Below are 26,446 nucleotides of genomic sequence, written 5' to 3'. Positions count from 1 at the left end.
AAGGATGTTGGGCCGACTAAACTAGCATCATTGAAACTATTACAGTAAAATAAGCTGACCTTTTCTTTCATACACCATACTGCACACAAAATCTAAACTTTGCTGACCATGTAGTTCTAACCTCTTCCTGGTTAGTTAAAAAAAAATCCAAACACAACGTTTTGCAAGCATTTTATCAAGGGAGGCACAAGCACGCCTCCCTTTGAATGGGATGGTTTCTCTGTATGCAACGTAAACGCAGTGACGGAAAATTTGTTTCTCGGCTTCTACTGTGCGAAATGGCCTGCAAATTTCAAAATGAAATCCTTTGTACATCGAGGTAATATGTTCCAAATTTCAGCAACGTCCATATCCGCATTCTTGAGTTTTTAACGAAAACCCTCGGAATTAACGTTGGTGTCTGTCAGTCTGTCTGTTCGTCCGTCTGCCCAAAATGTGTTGGCGCTCATATCTCGAAGGCTATGTATTGAAACGAGCTGAAACTTGGAGCATACAGGGTGTTTCAAAAAGTCTGATGCAGTATCCAAGGTATCCAAGGCCATCTCCACTCATGGCAGACAGATTTCCTCTCCTGTCGCAGCCAATGTATGGCCCTAAACGGAGTTCTCTCATCCCCTCTTCCTGTCCAGGCTGGAATTATTCAAGACAGTGTTCTGGGCCCTGTTCTTTTTCTGGTTTTCATCAATGATCTCTCTGACTCTCTGGAAAATCCTCTTTATCTCTTTGCTGGTTACTCCACCCTCTGCTGTACCATCTGTCATCCCTCAGACTGGCAAGCAGCAGCATCTTCGATCTCTGCAGATCTGGGTAAAATCACAAACTGGTCTAACACATGGAACATGTCTTTCAACCCTGACAAATCTCACATTCTCACTATGTCTCTCCGTAAGGACTGTCTGGAACCCCCCCGCCCCTCCCCAATCTACTTTCACAACAATCCTCTGGAAGAAGTCCTTTCATTCAAGCTTCTGGTTCTCACTATATGCCATGATCTTTCCTGAGAAAGCCACATTTCCAACCTGGCTTCAAAAGCCAGTCGCCGACTGGGAATCCTCCGTCGTGCAAAGTCCTACCTCGGCCCACCTGAGCTCCTGACCACTTACAAAGCTTTCGTCTGCAGCCTGATGGAGTACTGCTCTCCTCTCTGGGCTGGTGCTCCTGCCTCTCACCTTTCTCAGCTTCACGCTGTGGAAACCAAGACATTTAGGATCATTGGTATCTCCCACAATGAGGCTGAGTCTTTGAACCTCACTCTCTCACCACAGGTAGGTCGGTGGTCTTTCTGTCTTACATCGTCTCCTCTCCAGTCTCACCCCCCGCCCTGGTCTGCCTGCGATTTGTCCCCTCCATATTTCCCCAGGGCACTCAAGGTCCGCCAACAACTCCCTTCTGGTAAAACTACCAAAATCACGAATCACTGCTCACCTTTACTCTTTCATTCCTCTTTTTTCCCCACCTTTGAAATAAACTTCCACACTCTCTTCAATTCCATTCTTCCCTCCAGGCCTTCAAAACAGCTGTTCACCACCACCTCTTATTTTCCCCCATCTAAAACTTCAATCTTTTCTACCCCCGTTAATCCACCCCAAGCCCACCTCCTTCAAATTCCCTGCTTTCCTTCCTGAAAGTCCCTGTAATGTCCATCTTGTATTCCCCGTGTTTCCACCCCATCCCTCTCCCTTCCACAGATCTCCTCATGTCTCTGTTCCCCACTGTTTATGTCCTTCCCACTCCCACCCCTCTTGTCTCATGCCCCCCCTGCTGTGTGTTGTGTGTTAGCTCTCATATGAGCCTCGACAAGGTATTTAAAAAAAACAAACAAAAAAATTTTTGACTTCCTGCCATTTATTTGTTTTTTGACCTCTCCAGTTTCCCTTTTCAGGGTTTGGTGGTGGTATCGTGGTGTTTGTTCCCTGGGATTTCTAGCTCTGTAGCTCAACTATGCTATTGACAGTGAAGCAGAAGACAAAAGTGGTGGTTCTGTGATGTGAGGCTAAATCATATGAAGCCACCCGCCGGAGGTGCTGCTGGGAATACGATCTCAGAACACGTGATGGATCCACAAATTGTGCCATTCAACGTATTGTGAAACATTTTGAGTACAAGGGTACAGTGCACAACCAGAGCAAGGATAACAGCGGCAGGCCAGCATCAGTAACCAGGAGCCAAGCCAACATTGACGCTGTGTGGGATTCTGCAGTGGATAGTCCCAAGAAGTCCCACCGCTGGTGCTCCCGGAATCTTGGCATCAAACCAACATTAGTCTGGTGTATCCTCACTCAGGAACTGAAGCTTTTCCCAAACATCATCTCGATTTGGCATAAACCGAGTCAAGATGATATGAGAAGGAGACTTGATTTGTGCAATTGGCTCAGTGACAGGATGGAGCAGCACCCAAACTGGATCAACCTGATCTGGTTCAGTGATGAAGCCCATTTCCACTTGAACGGTCCATCAACAACCACAACAACATTTTCTGGGGGACAGAACCACCTGAGGAGAGCACTGAGAGGTATCTGAGAGGACCTAAGGTCACACGCTTCTGTGCCTTCAATGCCAGATGGAGAACGCTAGGGCCTTACTGGTTTGAGAATGACAACAGGACAGTGATGAACAACAGTGTGTGCTACCCTGCCGCGCTCCAGAAGTTGCACAATGACCTAGCCCAAAAGGTCACCCCAAACCAGCTGAGCATGACCTGGTTTATGCAGGATGGTGCACCCCCACATACAGCTGGTGATACCATCACTTTCCTGCGGCAGCTCTTCAGAAACCGCCTCGTTGCCGTGGGAACCGCTCATGACTGGGCACCCCATAGCCCAGACTTGAACCCTCTGGACCATGGGTTCTGGAGGGCTGCCATTGGTTAGGGAGTACCATTCGGGTGAACTGAGGTAGACCACCCAAGGGGCACATATCGAGAACATCAATTGTTAGGATTTTGCGTAAATGCCAATTTCAGACCTTGGGCTCTCATGAACTCTAGTAGTGACTTACTGCAATGTCAATCAGTGAGAGAAGACACCACGTCATAAGCTTTCAACAAATGTTTGGTTCATGTTCCTGAGGTTTCTGTTTCTTTGTAAACCAACATTTAAAGTTGCATCACTCTTTTTAGATCCTCGTGGAAGATCTCTAAGTCTTACTCATGTTGTTGTTCTTCATCTTCTTCTTGTGGACTTTTTTGTTTCACAGCCTACAGTTTTCATCGAAACTTCCTGAAATTTGGCGTATGTATGTAAAAATACCCTGCGCAGACAGTAACCATCTCCAATTTTGAAAATTCCTCCGAGAAAAAAAGTTATGACGTCAAAATATCTCTGCTAATGGAAATTGCCTAAAAAATTATCTCCGAAACTAGGCAAGCTTTTTGAATTCTGTTTGCGGGAATCGAACAGGGCATTAGCAGAGATGAATTACCGCACATATGATACATCACTATGACGTGATTCCTATTTTTTGACATTTTTTGTTTCACAACCCAGAGTTTTCATCGGATCTTCGTGAAACTTGCCATGTATATGCAGAAAGCCCACGCGCGGGCAGTAACCATCTCCGATTTTGGAAATTCTTCCTAGAAAAAAAGTTGACGTCATAATATCGCCGCTAATGGAAATCGCCCATACCATTATCTCCGAAACTAGGCAAGCTGTTTGAATTTTGTTTGCGGGAATCAAGCCGGGCATTAGCACAGATAATTTATCGCAAACCTGATACATCACAATGACGTCATATTCGTTTTTATGACGTCATCATTAAGAGGACAAGGATCTTAGCTCATTTTAGCTTGTTGAAACACCCTGTACATCGGCCAGTACATCTCATTTGGCTTTTAAAACAAATTCCACATCAGTGTCGTCGTGTTTTTACTTTTTTGCTGGTTTTTGCTCAAATTCAACTATCCACACATCATCCACAAATGTTATAAACATCATGCAATTCTGCTTGGTTTCCACCGGAGGGCAGCACTATCGACCATTTATGGATATGCATTAGTCGATCAATTTATTGGTGCATCAAATACGTCGTCTACAATTGTACGTACTCATTACCCTGCACTCGTGAAGCAAAGTGCAGGGTTAAGGGTAGCGTACATACGTATATTGTACATCATACGATGGATGTGTCTGCATTTTGTCAAGAGCATACATCAACCACCGTTCAGCAGAGATTGAAACTTTACCACATTTTACACGACTATGTGATACAGCAATCACTCTTTTGAGGTCAACATAGGTCAAAGGTCAACATATGCCAACATTTTAAAATTTTCATCTGATTGACGAGAAATCTGAAGAGGATTTGCAAATCAAGTCACTGAATTCAACAACCAACGACTTTTGAGGTCAGCATAGGTCACTGGTCAACATTGGCCTGCATTTCTAAAATTGTCAAATTTCATCCGATTGATTTGAAATTTGAACAGGATTTCCATGTCAGCTCACTGATGTCAACGAACAAGTATTTTTGAGGTCAACATAGGCCAAAAAGGTCAACATCGGACGAATATACAAAATTGTCAATTTTCATCTCATCAACCTGAATTAATTTTTGTATTACATGTCAAGGCTCGTATGAGAGCTAACACACAATGCACAGCAAGGGGGGCATGAGAAGTGGGGAGGGAGTGGGAAGGACAAAACAGTGGGGAACAGAGACATTAGGAGATCTGTGGAAGGGAGAGGGATGGGACGGGGAACACGGGGGAAACAAGATGGACATTACAGGGACTTTCAGGAAGGAAAGCAGGTAATTTGAAGGAGGTGGGTTGGGGTGGATTAATGGGGGTAGAAAAGATCGAGGATTTGGATGGGGGACGATAAGAGGTGGTGGTGAACAGCTGTTTTGAAGACCTGGAGGGAAAAATGGGATTGAACAGAGTGAAGGAGTTTATTCCAAAGGCGGGGGAAAAGAGGAATGAAAGAGTGAAGGTGAGCAGTGATTCGTGATTTTGGTAGTTTTACCAGAAGGGAGTTGTTGGCGGACCTTGAGCGCCTTGCGGAAATATGGTGGGGACAAATCACAGACACAGCAGCGGGGCGAGACCCGAGAGGAGACGGTAGAAGTCAGAAAGACCACCGACCAGCCTGCGGAGAGAGAGTGAGAGACCCCAAGACTCAGCCTCATCACGGGAGATGCCAATGATCCGAAATGACTTGGTTTCCACAGCGTGAAGTCGAGAAAGGTGGGAGGCAAGAGCACCAGCCCACAGGGGAGAGCAGTACTCCATCAGGCTGTGGATGAAAGCTTTGTATGTGGTCAGGAGCTCAGGATGGCCGAGGAAGGACTTTGCATGACGGAGGATTCCCAGTCGGCGACTGGCTTTGGAGGCCATGTTGGAAATGTGGATTTCCCAGGAAAGATCATGGCAGATAGTGAGACCCTGAAGCTTGAAAGAAAGGACTTCTTCCAGAGGATTGTTGAGAAAGTTGATTGGGGGGTGGGGGTTCCAAACGGTCCTTTCGGAGAAATATAGTGAGAGTGTTAGATTTGTCAGGATTGAAAGACATGTTCCACGTATTGGACCAGTTTGTGATTTTACGAAGATCTGCAGAGAGCGAAGAAGCTGCTGCATGCCGGTCTGAGGGATGACAGATGGTACGGCAGAGGGTAAAGTCATCAGCAAAGAGATATAGAGGATTTTCCAGAGAGTCGGAGAGATCTTTGATGAAAACCAGAAAAAGAACAGGGCCCAGAACGCTACCTTGAGGAACTCCAGCCTGGACAGGAAGAGGGGATGAAAGAACTCCATTTAGGGCCACACGTTGACTGCGACAGGAGAGGAAGTCTGTGAGCCATGAGTGGAGATGGCCTTGGATACCATAGGAAGAGAGTTCGGTGAGCAGGGCCGGGGCCGGGTGCCAGACCGTGTCAAAAGCACGCGATATGGCTCTGATTTCATGTCCGGCATCGAAGACCTCCATCCATTGTTGGGAGAGCAGAAGTAGCATATCCAGGGTAGAGTGACCTGGTCTGAAACCAAATTGATGATCGGAAATCAAGCCATTGGAGAAGAGGATGGATTTAATGTCTGAAGCGATGATGAATTCCATTACCTTGCTGATGATTGGGAGAAGGCTGATTGGTCTGCAGTTGCAGATTTCTGTGTTTACACCTTTTTATTCATAGGTCATCAGCCATGGCTCAGGAAGTGCCTGAAAATCAAGTTTTGTTCCATTCATCGGGGGGGGGGGGGGTAGACAAAACCTTGATAATATGATAGTATATATCCAAATACATACGTATGCAAAAGTTCTCCACTCAAATAGCTGCAGTTACTGTGTCTTTTCATCATGAAAGTCGATGCATTCCCCGCGCTCTCTCATTTGAAAGTCTCTCCACTCTGATCATGTGTAGGCCATGTGACGCCTCGACAGCCAATAGATCGGCTGGCATCGTATGCAAACTTCGTCAGACTGTCATGTGACCAGATAAGTTGTCCAAGATGGCAGCTTCCTGCAGGGAGGAAATCACCAGCAGCTGATCGGCGATTTATGGGTAATTTTTGATGAATATGGCCAGTGAGGACGCTCCCCACTGTATTATTCACCAAGACAATGTAGCGAACGAAGAAGTCAAACGTTTTACGTCTGTAAGATGGGATAAATGGAGAGAAAGTGTCAACAAATGGCTCGTCTTGGACGGTCACGAACGTCGTTTAGCCGAGAGTGCCGGCGCGGGAGGACTAACTTCGATCATGGGCCTATTGTACCCGAAGTGCCGGCGTGGGAGGACTAACCATTGTGCAACGCCAGCGCATCGACCCATCGAATGAGCGCCATTAACCCTGCCTCGGACAGCTTTATATATAGCCGGTCAGCCATGGCAGGACATTACATACATACGGGCGGTGGAGCAGACAACTGGGCAGTCGAACCGGTGCTGATCGATACTTGAGGCGCACCCAGTCAGCGCGAGGATTGACTTTGCCGCATCGCTCGTCATGTGGCGTCTTCGTCTGGGAAGAGCAACCCTCACCTCGCCATCGTCAGGGTGGCCTTGGGCCAGCCCCGCAGGGTTGAGTCGATGTAACGGGGCAGTATCGTGTGTCGCGGAGAGTTGATTCAATTATATTTATATATTTTACACCCATGTAGTTTGGCTCTAGTGTTCCTCACGGGGTGGGGACCCAGCCTCCTTACCCGTCATCGCATCAGCCCCTAGACGGCCATGACTACTACAATAGGGAAAGCGGGGTAACTTAATTTTGGCTTTTTCGTGGGAGTTGCAGGTAAGTTGCCAGCCAAAGGGTGTGCACTGCAGTTCCGTTGCATTGTTAATCGGAAGTAAATAGAACTTTATTTGCAAGATCAAACCAGATATATACATAATTATCCGTCATCAATAATTATCCGTCATCACAAGGTGGGAGGCTAGGAATTCTCTGAGCTGACCAGACATGATAGTATCTATTTTCCTATCTCGGCATCACTTGGATGACAAAGGTCAATTTGCATCAGGGTTTATCCAAGAAACCTCTTCTTCGTCATCATCAGAAACATCAGTATCATCAGTGTTTTCGGTGTTGGCATTTTCACAGTTGGTACATTTACACATATCTGTACCTGGTACATTGTTTTTTCGACAAGAGCACCTCAACCCTGCACACTTCGAAACATTACAAGAACAATGGCTTACTTGTAAGAGAATATCTGGACCTGGATTCAGTCGCATCCATGTGATGCCGAGTTTACCATCAACCATTTGCCAGCCATGTCCAACAGGAGAAGGGGCGTTTATCCACTGGCAAATAGATCGTTGATGGATTGCCGCCTGGTAATTTGCTCGTAGGACATGCATGCGCAGTTTTTTTGGCGATGGTTCATACATGCAATCATCAAAAATCGCAGAGTCATCATGCATGGTTTGTGAACAACGTTTCTCAGCCCCACGTATTCTTTTTGCATCGATGAAGCGACGGTAGCAAGTGTCGTGATAGCCCAGATGACTAGGGATTTCTTCATACTCAATATACACTCGTGCACTCTCAGCTAAACGACGTTCGTGACCGTCTAAGACGAGCCATTTCTTGACACTTTCTCTCCATTTATCCCATCTTACAGACGTAAAACGTTTGACTTCTTCGTTCGCTGCATTGTCCTGGTGAATAATACACTGGGGAGCATCCTCAATGGGCATATTCATCAAAAATTACCGATAAATCGATCAGCTGCTGGTGATTTCCTCCCTGCAGGAAGCTGCCATCTTGGACAACTTAGCTGGTCACATGACAGTCTGACGTAATTTGCATACGATGGGAGAATTTGTTTGGATGAGTGAGTTTGATGGGTGACTTTAGCTGGTTGGATGAGTGAAGTTGATGGGTGAGATTGGTTGTATGAGTGAGTTTGGTGTGTGACATTGGTTGGAAGTGTGAGTTTGATGTGTGAGATTGGTTGGATGAGTGAGTTTGATGTGTGAGATTGGTTGGATGAGTGAAGTTGTTGGGTGAGATTGGTTGGATGAGTGAGTTTGACTGGCATGAGGTTGGTGCAATCCTGGTTCACAACCACCCCCATTCCCCCACTACCACCTACTAAAGGCACAATGACCATACCCCCCCTCCCCCCCCACACACACACACACACACACACACACACACACACACACACACACACACACACACACCATCACCACCACCACCACCACCATCCCTCACAATCACCACCTCCCCTGATGGTCGTTCATTCAACCAATCTCACACGTCAAACTCACTCATCCAACCAATCTGAACAATCCAACTCACTCATCCAACCAACCTCACCCATCAAATTCACACATCCACCTTAAAAGTAACTTATGATTTCATATTGCTAAAAAAAAAACTTTTGAAGAAAATATGTGGCTATTTCCTTTTTCCTGTGGCTAATCATTCGAAACCTGGATTAGCCACAGTGCCTAATGGGTGGTTTAAAATATTAGCCACAGGAAAGGGGGATTCACCCTGTGGCGACGAAGCGAGCGGCAGCGCACACCCAGCACACACTTTTTGTGAGCATTGTGGAAGGAACTGAGATTCCCTTCAGTTGGGTTTGCTTTCCATGAGGCAAAGGCAAGTTGTTTCAGGACAATTGCCTCGTCACAATCTTCAGTGAACCAAGGGCGGGAGGAAGGGGAGGACAACTGAAGACGAGAGGATAAATCTGTGCATGAGGGAGAGCAAGTTTCTTTGAAAGAATTCCCAGGACAAGTTGATGTTGGAGAAAGTAGTGATGGGAGACCAGTCTAGATGTTGATGGCTGCTTGGAGACCCTGCCAGTCGGCCTGAGTGAAATGCCAGACTCGACGGAGCTGGGGTGGTTCTCTAATAACAGCCAGAGAGATGTCCACTTTGACAAGGACGTGGTCAGAAGAACCGATTGGAGCAGAGGAAGAACAGCAGATATTTTTAGGGAAATTTGTCAAAATCAGATCCAGAAGAAATGGAGTAGCATTGGTTGAGATCCGGGTCGGGAAGTTGACCGATTGAGTCAGTCCCAATGAGCCGCAGAAAGATTTTGCTGAGGTGCCATGACAGGTGAGAGAGGGACCCACACCTAGCCAACTGTCGTGATGACAATTGACGTCACCACATATGAGGAAGAGAGAGTTTGGATGAGTCGATAGAAGTTGGTCCATGTTTTCGATAGTGAGTTGAAGATGGAGTAATTTGAAGAGGATTTGAAGAGTAATTTGAAGAAGATTCTTGGGAAAAATGCCAGCGGCATAGAAAAAAACCCTTTATATGATGTGGACCATGTGGAAAACTTCAGAAAACAAGAGATAATTACAGATATTGACGAAAATTACAAACAAGAGAAAAGAAGGGAGATACCGTGGCTTGTGGAGAATGCAAGACGACAGAAAATAAGGCACACAATGAGAAAAAGGGGGTGTAGACCCTCAAAAACAATGTACATGTGCATGTGATGGTGTTTGTATGTGTATATGTGATGGTGTTTGTAAGTGTAGATGTGATGGTGTTTGTATGCGTTTATGTGATGGTGTTTGTATGTGTATATGTGATGGTGTTTGTATGTGTTTATGTGATGGTGTTTGTATGTGTTTATGTGATGGTGTTTGTGTGTTTATGTGATGGTGTTTGTATGTGTTTATGTGATGGTGTTTGTATGTGTTTATGTGATGGTGTTTGTATGTGTTTATGTGATGGTGTTTGTAAGTGTATATGTGATGGTGTTTGTATGTGTTTATGTCATGGTGTTTGTATGTGTATTTGTGATGGTGTTTGTATGTGTTTATGTGATGGTGTTTGTAAGTGTATATGTGATGGTGTTTGTATGTGTATATGTGATGGTGTTTGCATGTGTATATGTGATGGTGTTTGCACGTGTATATGTGATGGTGTTTGGATGTGTATATGTGATGGTGTTTGTATGTGTATATGTGATGGTGTTTGTATGTGTATATGTGATGGTGGTTGTATGTGTATATGTGATGGTGTGGGTATGTGTTTATGTGATGGTGTTTGTATGTGTTTATATCATGGTGTTTGTATGTGTTTATGTGATGGTGTTTGTATGTGTTTATGTGATAGTGTTTGTATGTGTTTATGTGATGGTGCTTGTATGTGTTTATGTGATGATGTTTGTATGTGTTTATGTCATGGTGTTTGTATTTGTATTTGTGATGGTGTTTGTATGTGTTTATGTGATGGTGTTTGTATGTGTTTATGTGATGGTGTTTGTATGTGTTTATGTGATGGTGTTTGTATGTGTTGATGTGATAGTGTTTGTATGTGTTTATGTGATGGTGCTTGTATGTGTTTATGTGATCATGTTTGTATGTGTTTATGTCATGGTGTTTGTATGTGTATTTGTGATGGTGTTTGTATGTGTTTATGTGATGGTGTTTGTAAGTGTATATGTGATGGTGTTTGTATGTGTATATGTGATGGTGTTTGTATGTGTATATGTGATGGTGTTTGTAAGTGTATATGTGATGGTGTTTGTATGTGTATATGTGATGGTGTTTGCACGTGTATATGTGATGGTGTTTGGATGTGTATATGTGATGGTGTTTGTATGTGTATATGTGATGGTGTTTGTATGTGTATATGTGATGGTGTTTGTATGTGTATATGTGATGGTGTTTGTATGTGTATATGTGATGGTGTTTGTTTGTGTTTATGTGATGGTGTTTGTATGTGTATTTGTGATGGTGTTTGTATGTGTATTTGTGATGGTGTTTGTATGTGTTTTTGTGATGGTGTTTGTATGTGTTTTTGTGATGGTGTTTGTTTGTGGAAATGTGATGGTGTTTGTATGTGTTTATGTGATGGTGTTTGTATGTGTTTATGTGATGGTGTTTGTATGCGTTTATGTGATGGTGTTTGTATGTGTTTATGTGATGGTGTTTGTATGCGTTTATGTGATGGTGTTTGTATGTGTTTATGTGATGGTGTTTGTATGTGTTTATGTGATGGTGTTTGTATGTGTTTATGTGATGGTGTTTGTTTGTGCATATGTCATGGTGTTTTGAAGTGTATATGTGATGGTGTTTGTAAGTGTATATGCGATGCTGTTTGTATGCGTTTATGTGATGGTGTTTGTGTGTTTATGTGATGGTGTTTGTATGTGTTTATGTGATGGTGTTTGTATGTGTTTATGTGATGGTGTTTGTAAGTGTATATGTGATGGTGTTTGTATGTGTTTATGTCATGGTGTTTGTATGTGTATTTGTGATGGTGTTTGTATGTGTTTATGTGATGGTGTTTGTAAGTGTATATGTGATGGTGTTTGTATGTGTATATGTGATGGTGTTTGTATGTGTATATGTGATGGTGTTTGTAAGTGTATATGTGATGGTGTTTGGATGTGTATATGTGATGGTGTTTGCACGTGTATATGTGATGGTGTTTGGATGTGTATATGTGATGGTGTTTGTATGTGTATATGTGATGGTGTTTGTATGTGTATATGTGATGGTGTTTGTATGTGTATATGTGATGGTGTTTGTATGTGTATATGTGATGGCGTTTGATTGAGTCTATGTGATGGCGTTTGTACGTGTATATGTGATGGTGTTTGAATGTGTATTTGTGATGGTGTTTGTATGTGTATTTGTGATGGTGTTTGTATGTGTTTTTGTGATGGTGTTTGTTTGTGGAAATGTGATGGTGTTTGTATGTGTTTATGTGATGGTGTTTGTATGTGTTTATGTGATGGTGTTTGTATGCGTTTATGTGATGGTGTTTGTATGTGTTTATGTGATGGTGTTTGTATGCGTTTATGTGATGGTGCTTGTATGCGCTTATGTGATGGTGTTTGTATGCGTTTATGTGATGGTGTTTGTATGTGTTTATGTGATGGTGTTTGTTTGTGCATATGTGATGGTGTTTTGAAGTGTATATGTGATGGTGTTTGTAAGTGTATATGTGATGGTGTTTGTATGTGTTTATGTGATGGTGTTTGTGTGTTTATGTGATGGTGTTTGTATGTGTTTATATCATGGTGTTTGTATGTGTTTATGTGATGGTGTTTGTATGTGTTTATGTGATGGTGTTTGTATGTGTCTATGTGATGGTGTTTGTATGTGTTTATGTGATAGTGTTTGTATGTGTCTATGTGATGGTGTTTGTATGTGTATATGTGATGGTGTTTGTATGTGTATATGTGATGGTGTTTGTAAGTGTTTATGTGATGGTGTTTGTATGTGTTTATGTGATGGTGTTTGTATGTGTTTATGTGATGGTGTTTGTATGTGTTTATGTGATAGAGTTTGTATGTGTTTATGGGATGGTGTTTGTATGTGTGTAGGGGATGATCTCTGAATGTGTTTATGTCAGGGGGATTGAATGTGTAATTGTGATGGTGTTTGTATGTGTTTATGTGATGGTGTTTGTAAGAGTATATGTGCTGGTGTTTGTATGTCTATATGTGATGGTGTTTGTATGTGTATATGTGATGCTGTTTGTAAGTTTATATTTGATGGTGTTTGTATGTGTATATGTGATGGTGTTTGTATGTGTATATGTGATGGTGTTTGTATGTGTATATGTGATGGTGTTTGTATGTGTATATGTGATGGTGTTTGTATGTGTATATGTGATGGTGTTTGTATGTATATATGTGATGGTGTTTGTATGTGTATATGTGATGGTGTTTGTTTGTGTTTATGTGATGGTGTTTGTATGTGTATATGTGATGGTGTTTGTATGTGTATTTGTGATGGTGTTTGTATGTGTATTTGTGATGGTGTTTGTATGTGGAAATGTGATGGTGTTTGTTTGTGGAAATGTGATGGTGTTTGTATGTGTTTATGTGATGGTGTTTGTATGTGAATATGTGATGGTGTTTGTATGTGTATATGTGATGGTGTTTGTATGTGTATATGTGATGGTGTTTGTATGTGCATATGTGATGGTGTTTGTATGTGTCATGTGATGGTGTTTGTATGTGCATATGTGAAGGTGTTTGTGTGTGCATATGTGATGGTGTTTGTATGTGTCATGTGATGGTGTTTGGATGTGTTTATGTGATGGTGTTTGTATGTGTTTACGTGATGGTGTTTGGATGTGTTTATGTGATGGTGTTTGGATGTGTTTATGTGATGGTGTTTGGATGTGTTTATGTGATGGTGCTTGGATGTGTTTATGTGATGGTGGTTGTATGTGTATGTGTGGTGGTGTTTGTATGTGTATATGTGATGGTGTTTGTATGTGTCATGTGATGGTGTTTGCATGTGTATATGTGAAGGTGTTTTTATGTGGATATGTGGTGTTTTTGTGCAGATGTGATGGTGTTTGTATGTGTTTATGTGATGGTGTTTGTATGTGTATATGTGATGGTGTTTGTATGTGTATATGTGATGGTGTTTGCAAGTAGAAATGTGAAGGTGTTTTTACGTGAATATGTGATGGTGTTTGTATGTGTATATGTGATGGTGTTTGCATGTGTATATGTGATGGTGTTTGCATGTGTTTATGTGATGGTGTTTGTATGTTTATATGTGATGGTGTTTGTATGTTTATATGTGATGGTGTTTGTATGTGTATATGTGATGGTGTTTGTTTGTGTATATGTGATGGTGTTTGTATGTTTATATATGATGGTGTTTGTATGTGCATATGTGAAGGTGTTTGTGTGTGCATATGTGATGGTGTTTGTGTGTGTCATGTGATGGTGTTTGTGTGTGTTTATGTGATGGTGTTTGTATGTGTATATGTGATGGTGTTTGTGTGTGCATATGTGATGGTGTTTGTATGAGTTTGTATGTGTAGATGTGATGCTTATGTGATGGTGTTTATGATGATGGTGTTTGTATGTGTATATGTGATGGTGTTTGTGTGTGCATATGTGATGGTGTTTGTATGAGTTTGTATGTGAAGATGTGATGGTGTTTGTATGTGCATATGTGATGGTGTTTGTATGAGTCATGTGATGGTGTTTGTATGTGTGTATGTGATGGTGTTTTTATGTGTATCTGTGATGGTGTTTGTATGTGTATATGTGATGATGTTTGTATGTGTATATGTGATGGTGTTTTTTGTGTATATGTGATGGTGTTTGCAAGTAGAAATGTGAATGTGTTTTATGTGAATATGTGATGGTGTTTGTATGTGTATATGTGATGGTGTTTGTTTGTGTATATGTAATGGTGTTTGTTTGTGTGAATGTGATGGTGTTTGTATGTGCAGATGTGAAGGTGTTTGTACGTGTTTCTGTGATGGTGTTTGGATGTGTATATGTGATGGTGTTTGTATGTGTATATGTGATGGTGTTTGTACGTGTTTATGTGATGGTGTTTGTACGTGTTTATGTGATGTTGTTTGTACGTGTATTTGTGATGATGTTTGTATGTGTATATGTGATGGTGTTTTTTGTGTATATGTGATGGTGTTTGCAAGTAGAAATGTGAAGGTGTTTGTATGTGTATATGTGATGGTGTTTGTTTGTGTATATGTGATGGTGTTTGTATGTTTATATGTGATGGTGTTTGTATGTGTATATGTGATGGTGTTTGTATGTGTATGTGTGATGGTGTGTATATGTGATGGTGTTTGTTTGTGCATATGTGAAGGTGTTTGTGTATGCATATGTGATGGTGTTTGTATGTGTCATGTGATGGTGTTTGTATGTGTATATGTGATGGTGTTTGTATGTGTATATGTAATGGTGTTTGTTTGTGTGAATGTGATGGTGTTTGCACGTGTATATGTGATGGTGTTTGGATGTGTATATGTGATGGTGTTTGTATGTGTATATGTGATGGTGTTTGTATGTGTATATGTGATGGTGTTTGTATGTGTTTATGTGATGGTGTTTGTATGTGTTTATGTGATGGTGTTTGTATGTGTTTATGTGATGGTGTTTGTATGTGTCTATGTGATGGTGTTTGTATGTGTTTATGTGATCGTGTTTGTATGTGTCTATGTGTTGGTGTTTGTATGTGTATATGTGATGGTGTTTGTATGTGTATATGTGACGGTGTTTGTAAGTGTTTATGTGATGGTGTTTGTATGTGTTTATGTGATGGTGTTTGTATGTGTTTATGTGATGGTGTTTGTATGTGTTTATGTGATAGTGTTTGTATGTGTTTATGTGATGGTGTTTGTATGTGTTTATGTGATGATGTTTGTATGTGTTTATGTCATGGTGTTTGTATGTGTATTTGTGATGGTGTTTGTATGTGTTTATGTGATGGTGTTTGTAAGTGTATATGTGATGGTGTTTGTATGTGTATATGTGATGGTGTTTGTATGTGTTTATGTGATGGTGTTTGTATGTGTTTATGTGATGGTGTTTGTATGTGTTTATGTGATGGTGTTTGTATGTGTTTATGTGATGGTGTTTGTATGTGTTTATGTGATGGTGTTTGTATGTGTTTATGTGATGATGTTTGTATGTGTTTATGTGATGGTGTTTGTATGTGTTTATGTGATGATGTTTGTATGTGTTTATGTCATGGTGTTTGTATGTGTATTTGTGATGGTGTTTGTATGTGTTTATGTGATGGTGTTTGTGTCTTTATGTGATGGTGTTTGTATGTGTTTATGTGATGGTGTTTGTATGTGTTTATGTGATGGTGTTTGTATGTGTTTATGTGATGGTGTTTGTAAGTGTATATGTGATGGTGTTTGTATGTGTTTATGTCATGGTGTTTGTATGTGTATTTGTAAGTGTATATGTGATGGTGTTTGTATGTGTATATGTGATGGTGTTTGCATGTGTATATGTGATGGTGTTTGCACGTGTATATGTGATGGTGTTTGGATGTGTATATGTGATGGTGTTTGTCTGTGTATATGTGATGGTGTTTGTATGTGTATATGTGATGGTGTTTGTATGTGTATATGTGATGGTGTTTGTATGTGTTTATGTGATGGTGTTTGTATGTGTTTATATCATGGTGTTTGTATGTGTTTATGTGATGGTGTTTGTATGTGTTTATGTGATGGTGTTTGTATGTGTCTATGTGATGGTGTTTGTATGTGTTTATGTGATAGTGTTTGTATGTGTCTATGTGATGGTGTTTGTATGTGTATATGTGATGCTGTTTGTATGTGTATATGTGATGGTGTTTGTAAGTGTTTATGTGATGGTGTTTGTATGTGTTTATGTGATGGTGTTTGTATGTGTTTATGTGATGGTGTTTGTATGTGTTTATGTGATAGTGTTTGTACGTGTTTATGTGATGGTGCTTGTATGTGTTTATGTGATGATGTTTGTATGTGTTTATGTCATGGTGTTTGTATGTGTATTTGTGATGGTGTTTGTATGTGTTTATGTGATGGTGTTTGTATGTGTTTATGTGATGGTGTTTGTATGTGTTTATGTGATGGTGTTTGTATGTGTTTATGTGATAGTGTTTGTATGTGTTTATGTGATGGTGCTTGTATGTGTTTATGTGATGATGTTTGTATGTGTTTATGTCATGGTGTTTGTATGTGTATTTGTGATGGTGTTTGTATGTGTTTATGTGATGGTGTTTGTAAGTGTATATGTGATGGTGTTTGTATGTGTATATGTGATGGTGTTTGTATGTGTATATGTGATGGTGTTTGTAAGTGTATATGTGATGGTGTTTGTATGTGTATATGTGATGGTGTTTGCACGTGTATATGTGATGGTGTTTGGATGTGTATATGTGATGGTGTTTGTATGTGTATATGTGATGGTGTTTGTATGTGTATATGTGATGGTGTTTGTATGTGTATATGTGATGATGTATGTATGTGTATATGGGATGGTGTTTGTATGTGTATATGTGATGGTGTTTGTTTGTGTTTATGTGATGGTGTTTGTATGTGTATATGTGATGGTGTTTGTATGTGTATTTGTGATGGTGTTTGTATGTGTATTTGTGATGGTGTTTGTATGTGTTTTTGTGATGGTGTTTGTTTGTGGAAATGTGATGGTGTTTGTATGTGTTTATGTGATGGTGTTTGTATGTTTATGTGATGGTGTTTGTATGCGTTTATGTGATGGTGTTTGTATGTGTTTATGTGATGGTGTTTGTATGTGTATATGTGATGGTGTTTGTAAGTGTATTTGTGATGGTGTTTGTATGTGTTTTTGTGATGGTGTTTGGATGTGTTTATGTGATGGTGTTTGTATGTGTATATGTGATGGTGTTTGTATGTGTATATGTGATGGTGTTTGTATGTGTATATGTGGTGGTGTTTGTATGTCTCTATGTGATGCTGTTTGTATGTGTTTATGTGATGGTGTTTGTATGTGTTTCTGTGATGGTGTTTGGATGTGTATATGTGATGGTGTTTGGATGTGTATATGTGATGGTGTTTGTATGTGTATTTGTGATGGTGTTTGTATGTGTTTTTGTGATGGTGTTTGTTTGTGGAAATGTGATGGTGTTTGTATGTGTTTATGTGATGGTGTTTGTATGTGTTTATGTGATGGTGTTTGTATGCGTTTATGTGATGGTGTTTGTATGTGTTTATGTGATGGTGTTTGTATGCGTTTATGTGATGGTGTTTGTATGCGTTTATGTGATGGTGTTTGTATGTGTTTATGTGATGGTGTTTGTATGTGTTTATGTGATGGTGTTTGTTTGTGCATATGTGATGGTGTTTTGAAGTGTATATGTGATGGTGTTTGTAAGTGTATATGTGATGGTGTTTGTATGTGTTTATGTGATGGTGTTTGTGTGTTTATGTGATGGTGTTTGTATGTGTTTATGTGATGGTGTTTGTAAGTGTATATGTGATGGTGTTTGTATGTGTTTATGTCATGGTGTTTGTATGTGTATTTGTGATGGTGTTTGAATGTGTTTATGTGATGGTGTTTGTAAGTGTATATGTGATGGTGTTTGTATGTGTATATGTGATGGTGTTTGTTTGTGTATATGTGATGGTGTTTGTAAGTGTATATGTGATGGTGTTTGGATGTGTATATGTGATGGTGTTTGCACGTGTATATGTGATGGTGTTTGGATGTGTATATGTGATGGTGTTTGTATGTGTATATGTGATGGTGTTTGTATGTGTATATGTGATGGTGTTTGTATGTGTATTTGTGATGGTGTTTGTATGTGTATTTGTGATGGTGTTTGTATGTGTTTTTGTGATGGTGTTTGTTTGTGGAAATGTGATGGTGTTTGTATGTGTTTATGTGATGGTGTTTGTATGTGTTTATGTGATGGTGTTTGTGTGCGGTTATGTGATGGTGTTTGTATGTGTTTATGTGATGGTGTTTGTATGCGTTTATGTGATGGTGTTTGTATGCGTTTATGTGATGGTGTTTGTATGTGTTTATGTGATGGTGTTTGTATGTGTTTATGTGATGGTGTTTGTATGTGTTTATGTGATGGTGTTTGTATGTGTTTATGTGATGGTGTTTGTTTGTGCATATGTGATGGTGTTTTGAAGTGTATATGTGATGGTGTTTGTAAGTGTATATGTGATGGTGTTTGTATGTGTTTATGTGATGGTGTTTGTGTGTTTATGTGATGGTGTTTGTATGTGTTTATATCATGGTGTTTGTATGTGTTTATGTGATGGTGTTTGTATGTGTTTATGTGATGGTGTTTGTATGTGTCTATGTGATGGTGTTTGTATGTGTCTATGTGATGGTGTTTGTATGTGTCTATGTGATGGTGTTTGTATGTGTATATGTGATGGTGTTTGTATGTGTATATGTGATGGTGTTTGTAAGTGTTTATGTGATGGTGTTTGTATGTGTTTATGTGATGGTGTTTGTATGTGTTTATGTGATGGTGTTTGTATGTGTTTATGTGATAGTGTTTGTATGTGTTTATGTGATGGTGTTTGTATGTGTTTATGTGATGATGTTTGTATGTGGTTATGTCATGGTGTTTGTATGTGTATTTGTGATGGTGTTTGTATGTGTTTATGTGATGGTGTTTGTAAGTGTATATGTGATGGTGTTTGTATGTGTATATGTGATGGTGTTTGTATGTGTATATGTGATGGTGTTTGTAAGTGTATATGTGATGGTGTTTGTATGTGTATATGTGATGGTGTTTGGATGTGTATATGTGATGGTGTTGGTATGTGTATATGTGATGGTGTTTGTATGTGTATATGTGATGGTGTTTGTATGTGTATATGTGATGGTGTTTGTATGTGTATATGTGATGGTGTTTGTTTGTGTTTATGTGATGGTGTTTGTATGTGTATATGTGATGGTGTTTGTATGTGTATTTGTGATGGTGTTTGTATGTGTATTTGTGATGGTGTTTGTATGTGTTTTTGTGATGGTGTTTGTTTGTGGAAATATGATGGTGTTTGTATGTGTTTATGTGATGGTGTTTGTATGTGAATATGTGATGGTGTTTGTATGTGTATATGTGATGGTGTTTGTATGTGTATATGTGATGGTGTTTGTATGTGCATATGTGATGGTGTTTGTATGTGTCATGTGATGGTGTTTGTATGTGCATATGTGAAGGTGTTTGTGTGTGCATATGTGATGGTGTTTGTATGTGTTTATGTGATGGTGTTTGTATGTGTTTACGTGATGGTGTTTGGATGTGTTTATGTGATGGTGTTTGGATGTGTTTATGTGATGGTGTTTGGATGTGTTTATGTGATGGTGCTTGGATGTGTTTATGTGATGGTGTTTGTATGTGTATGTGTGGTGGTGTTTGTATGTGTATATGTGATGGTGTTTGTATGTGTCATGTGATGGTGTTTGCATGTGTTTATGTGAAGGTGTTTTTATGTGGATATGTGGTGTTTTTTGTGTAGATGTGATGGTGTTTGTATGTGTATATGTGATGGTGTTTGTATGTGTATATGTGATGGTGTTTGCAAGTAGAAATGTGAAGGTGTTTTTACGTGAATATGTGATGGTGTTTGTATGTGTATATGTGATGGTGTTTGCATGTGTATATGTGATGGTGTTTGCATGTGTTTATGTGATGGTGTTTGTATGTTTATATGTGATCGTGTTTGTATGTGTATATGTGATGGTGTTTGTTTGTGTATATGTGATGGTGTTTGTATGTTTATATGTGATGGTGTTTGTATGTGCAGATGTGAAGGTGTTTGTGTGTGCATATGTGATGGTGTTTGTGTGTGTCATGTGATGGTGTTTGTATGAGTTTGTATGTGTAGATGTGATGCTTATGTGATGGTGTTTATGATGATGGTGTTTGTATGTGTATATGTGATGGTGTTTGTGTGTGCATATGTGATGGTGTTTGTATGAGTTTGTATGTGAAGATGTGATGGTGTTTGTATGTGCATATGTGATGGTGTTTGTATGAGTCATGTGATGGTGTTTGTATGTGTGTATGTGATGGTGTTTTTATGTGTATCTGTGATGGTGTTTGTATGTGTATATGTGATGATGTTTGTATGTGTATATGTGATGGTGTTTTTTGTGTATATGTGATGGTGTTTGCAAGTAGAAATGTGAATGTGTTTTATGTGATTATGTGGTGGGGTCTGTATGCGCATCTGTGACGGTGTTTGTTTGTGTATTTGTAATGGTGTTTGTTTGTGTGAATGTGATGGTGTTTGTATGTGCAGATGTGAAGGTGTTTGTACGTGTTTCTGTGATGGTGTTTGGATGTGTATATGTGATGGTGTTTGTATGTGTATATGTGATGGTGTTTGTACGTGTTTATGTGATGGTGTTTGTACGTGTTTATGTGATGTTGTTTGTACGTGTATTTGTGATGATGTTTGTATGTGAATATGTGATGGTGTTTTTTGTGTATATGTGATGGTGTTTGCAAGTAGAAATGTGAAGGTGTTTGTATGTGTATATGTGATGGTGTTTGTTTGTGTATATGTGATGGTGTTTGTATGTTTATATGTGATGGTGTTTGTATGTGTATATGTGATGGTGTTTGTATGTGTATGTGTGATGGTGTGTATATGTGATGGTGTTTGTTTGTGCATATGTGAAGGTGTTTGTGTATGCATATGTGATGGTGTTTGTATGTGTCATGTGATGGTGTTTGTATGTGTATATGTGATGGTGTTTGTATGTGTATATGTAATGGTGTTTGTTTGTGTGAATGTGATGGTGTTTGTATGTGCAGATGTGATGGTGTTTGTATGTGTATATGTGATGGTGTTTGTATGTGTATATGTGATGGTGTTTGTATGTGTATATGTGATGGTGTTTGTATGTCTCTATGTGATGCTGTTTGTATGTGTTTATGTGATGGTGTTTGTATGTGTTTATGTGATGGTGTTTGTATGTGTATTTGTGATGGTGTTTGTATGTGTATATGTGATGGTGTTTGTATGTGTATATGTGATGGTGTTTGTATGTGTATTTGTGATGGTGTTTGGATGTGTTTATGTGATGGTGTTTGTATGTGTATATGTGATGGTGTTTGTATGTGTATATGTGATGGTGTTTGTATGTGTATATGTGGTGGTGTTTGTATGTCTCTATGTGATGCTGTTTGTATGTGTTTATGTGATGGTGTTTGTATGTGTTTCTGTGATGGTGTTTGTATGTGTTTCTGTGATGGTGTTTGGATGTGTATATGTGATGGTGTTTGGATGTGTATATGTGATGGTGTTTGTATGTGTATTTGTGATGGTGTTTGTATGTGTTTTTGTGATGGTGTTTGTTTGTGGAAATGTGATGGTGTTTGTATGTGTTTATGTGATGGTGTTTGTTTGCGTTTATGTGATGGTGTTTGTATGTGTTTATGTGATGGTGTTTGTATGCGTTTATGTGATGGTGTTTGTATGCGTTTATGTGATGGTGTTTGTATGCGTTTATGTGATGGTGTTTGTATGTGTTTATGTGATGGTGTTTGTATGTGTTTATGTGATGGTGTTTGTTTGTGCATATGTGATGGTGTTTTGAAGTGTATATGTGATGGTGTTTGTAAGTGTATATGTGATGGTGTTTGTATGTGTTTATGTGATGGTGTTTGTGTGTTTATGTGATGGTGTTTGTATGTGTTTATGTGATGGTGTTTGTATGTGTTTATGTGATGGTGTTTGTAAGTGTATATGTGATGGTGTTTGTATGTGTTTATGTCATGGTGTTTGTATGTGTATTTGTGATGGTGTTTGTATCTGTTTATCTGATGGTGTTTGTAAGTGTATATGTGATGGTGTTTGTATGTGTATATGTGATGGTGTTTGTTTGTGTATATGTGATGGTGTTTGTAAGTGTATATGTGATGGTGTTTGGATGTGTATATGTGATGGTGTTTGCACGTGTATATGTGATGGTGTTTGGATGTGTATATGTGATGGTGTTTGTATGTGTATATGTGATGGTGTTTGTATGTGTATATGTGATGGTGTTTGTATGTGTATATGTGATGGTGTTTGTATGTGTATATGTGATGGTGTTTGTTTGTGTTTATGTGATGGTGTTTGTATGTGTATATGTGATGGTGTTTGTATGTGTATTTGTGATGGTGTTTGTATGTGTATTTGTGATGGTGTTTGTATGTGTTTTTGTCATGGTGTTTGTTTGTGGAAATGTGATGATGTTTGTATGTGTTTATGTGATGGTGTTTGTATGTGTTTATGTGATGGTGTTTGTATGCGTTTATGTGATGGTGTTTGTATGTGTTTATGTGATGGTGTTTGTATGCGTTTATGTGATGGTGTTTGTATGCGTTTATGTGATGGTGTTTGTATGTGTTTATGTGATGGTGTTTGTATGTGTTTATGTGATGGTGTTTGTTTGTGCATATGTGATGGTGTTTTGAAGTGTATATGTGATGGTGTTTGTAAGTGTATATGTGATGGTGTTTGTATGTGTTTATGTGATGGTGTTTGTGTGTTTATGTGATGGTGTTTGTATGTGTTTATATCATGGTGTTTGTATGTGTTTATGTGATGGTGTTTGTATGTGTTTATGTGATGGTGTTTGTATGTGTCTATGTGATGGTGTTTGTATGTGTCTATGTGATGGTGTTTGTATGTGTCTATGTGATGGTGTTTGTATGTGTATATGTGATGGTGTTTGTATGTGTATATGTGATGGTGTTTGTAAGTGTTTATGTGATGGTGTTTGTATGTGTTTATGTGATGGTGTTTGTATGTGTTTATGTGATGGTGTTTGTATGTGTTTATGTGATAGTGTTTGTATGTGTTTATGTGATGGTGTTTGTATGTGTTTATGTGATGATGTTTGTATGTGTTTATGTCATGGTGTATGTATGTGCATTTGTGATGTAGTTTGTATGTGTTTATGTGATGGTGATTGTAAGTGTATATGTGATGGTGTTTGTATGTGTATATGTGATGGTGTTTGTATGTGTATATGTGATGGTGTTTGTAAGTGTATATGTGATGGTGTTTGTATGTGTATATGTGATGGTGTTTGGATGTGTATATGTGATGGTGTTTGTATGTGTATATGTGATGGTGTTTGTATGTGTATATGTGATGGTGTTTGTATGTGTATATGTGATGGTGTTTGTATGTGTATATGTGATGGTGTTTGTTTGTGTTTATGTGATGGTGTTTGTATGTGTATATGTGATGGTGTTTGTATGTGTATTTGTGATGGTGTTTGTATGTGTATTTGTGATGGTGTTTGTATGTGTTTTTGTGATGGTGTTTGTTTGTGAAAATATGATGCTGTTTGTATGTGTTTATGTGATGGTGTTTGTATGTGATTATGTGATGCAGTTTGTATGTGTATCTGTGATGGTGTTTGTATGTGTATATGTGATGGTGTTTGTATGTGCATATGTGATGGTGTTTGTATGTGTCATGTGATGGTGTTTGTATGTGCATATGTGAAGGTGTTTGTGTGTGCATATGTGATGGTGTTTGTATGTGTTTATGTGATGGTGTTTGTATGTGTTTACGTGATGGTGTTTGGATGTGTTTATGTGATGGTGTTTGGATGTGTTTATGTGATGGTGTTTGGATGTGTTTATGTGATGGTGCTTGGATGTGTTTATGTGATGGTGTTTGTATGTGTATGTGTGGTGGTGTTTGTATGTGTATATGTGATGGTGTTTGTATGTGTCATGTGATGGTGTTTGCATGTGTATATGTGAAGGTGTTTTTATGTGGATATGTGGTGTTTTTTGTGTAGATGTGCTGGTGTTTGTATGTGTATATGTGATGGTGTTTGTATGTGTATATGTGATGGTGTTTGCAAGTAGAAATGTGAAGGTGTTTTTACGTGAATATGTGATGGTGTTTGTATGTGTATATGTGATGGTGTTTGCATGTGTATATGTGATGGTGTTTGCATGTGTTTATGTGATGGTGTTTGTATGTTTATATGTGATGGTGTTTGTATGTTTATATGTGATGGTGTTTGTATGTGTATATGTCATGCTGTTTGTTTGTCTATATGTGATGGTGTTTGTATGTTTATATGTGATGGTGTTTGTATGTGCAGATGTGAAGCTGTTTGTGTGTGCATATGTGATGGTGTTTGTGTGTGTCATGTGATGGTGTTTGTATGAGTTTGTATGTGTAGATGTGATGCTTATGTGATGGTGTTTATGATGATGGTGTTTGTATGTGTATATGTGATGGTGTTTGTGTGTGCATATGTGATGGTGTTTGTATGAGTTTGTATGTGAAGATGTGATGGTGTTTGTATGTGCATATGTGATGGTGTTTGTATGAGTCATGTGATGGTGTTTGTATGTGTGTATGTGATGGTGTTTTTATGTGTATCTGTGATGGTGTTTGTATGTGTATATGTGATGATGTTTGTATGTGTATATGTGATGGTGTTTTTTGTGTATATGTGATGGTGTTTGCAAGTAGAAATGTGAATGTGTTTTATGTGAATATGTGATGGTGTTTGTATGTGTATATGTGATGGTGTTTGTTTGTGTATTTGTAATGGTGTTTGTTTGTGTGAATGTGATGGTGTTTGTATGTGCAGATGTGAAGGTGTTTGTACGTGTTTCTGTGATGGTGTTTGGATGTGTATATGTGATGGTGTTTGTATGTGTATATGTGATGGTGTTTGTACGTGTTTATGTGATGGTGTTTGTACGTGTTTATGAGATGTTGTTTGAACGTGTATTTTTGTTGATGTTTGTATGTGTATATGTGATGGTGTTTTTTGTGTATATGTGATGGTGTTTGCAAGTAGAAATGTGACACTGTTTGTAAGTGTATATGTGATGGTGTTTGTTTGTGTATATGTGATGGTGTTTGTATGTTTATATGTGATGGTGTTTGTATGTGTATATGTGATGGTGTTTGTATGTGTATGTGTGATGGTGTGTATATGTGATGGTGTTTGTTTGTGCATATGTGAAGGTGTTTGTGTATGCATATGTGATGGTGTTTGTATGTGTCATGTGATGGTGTTTGTATGTGTATATGTGATGGTGTTTGTATGTGTATATGTAATGGTGTTTGTTTGTGTGAATGTGATGGTGTTTGTATGTGCAGATGTGATGGTGTTTGTATGTGTATATGTGATGGTGTTTGTATGTGTATATGTGATGGTGTTTGTATGTGTATATGTGATGGTGTTTGTATGTCTCTATGTGATGCTGTTTGTATGTGTTTATGTGATGGTGTTTGTATGTGTTTATGTGATGGTGTTTGTATGTGTATTTGTGATGGTGTTTGTATGTGTATATGTGATGGTGTTTGTATGTGTATATGTGATGGTGTTTGTATGTGTATTTGTGATGGTGTTTGGATGTGTTTATGTGATGGTGTTTGTATGTGTATATGTGATGGTGTTTGTATGTGTATATGTGATGGTGTTTGTATGTGTATATGTGGTGGTGTTTGTATGTCTCTATGTGATGCTGTTTGTATGCGTTTATGTGATGGTGTTTGTATGTGTTTCTGTGATGGTGTTTGGATGTGGATATGTGATGGTGTTTGGTTCTGTATATCTGATAGTGTTTGTATGTGTATTTGTCATGGTGGTTGTATGTGTTTTTGCGATGGTGTTTGTTTGTGGAAATGTGATGGTGTTTGTATGTGTTTATGTGATGGTGTTTGTATGCGTTTATGTGATGGTGTTTGTATGTGTTTATGTGATGGTGTTTGTATGCGTTTATGTGATGGTGTTTGTATGCGTTTATGTGATGG

The 26,446-nt window shown here is 39.1% G+C and overlaps 1 protein-coding gene across 2 annotated transcripts in view; it reads right to left on the bottom strand.

Annotated features, from left to right (window-relative positions):
* LOC147025714 (zinc finger and BTB domain-containing protein 21-like) overlaps positions 1-26,446 on the bottom strand; it is a 42,349-nt gene that overhangs the window by 5,112 nt on the left and 10,791 nt on the right. The window lies entirely within an intron of this gene.

This window comes from Eptatretus burgeri, chromosome 5 (assembly GCF_056783735.1).
Source record: "Eptatretus burgeri isolate ZD-2024b chromosome 5, Ebu_testis_v1, whole genome shotgun sequence".
Lineage (NCBI taxonomy): Eukaryota > Metazoa > Chordata > Myxini > Myxiniformes > Myxinidae > Eptatretus > Eptatretus burgeri.
Note: the sequence above shows the minus strand (reverse complement) of the source record. Positions and strands in the feature narration are given on the sequence as shown.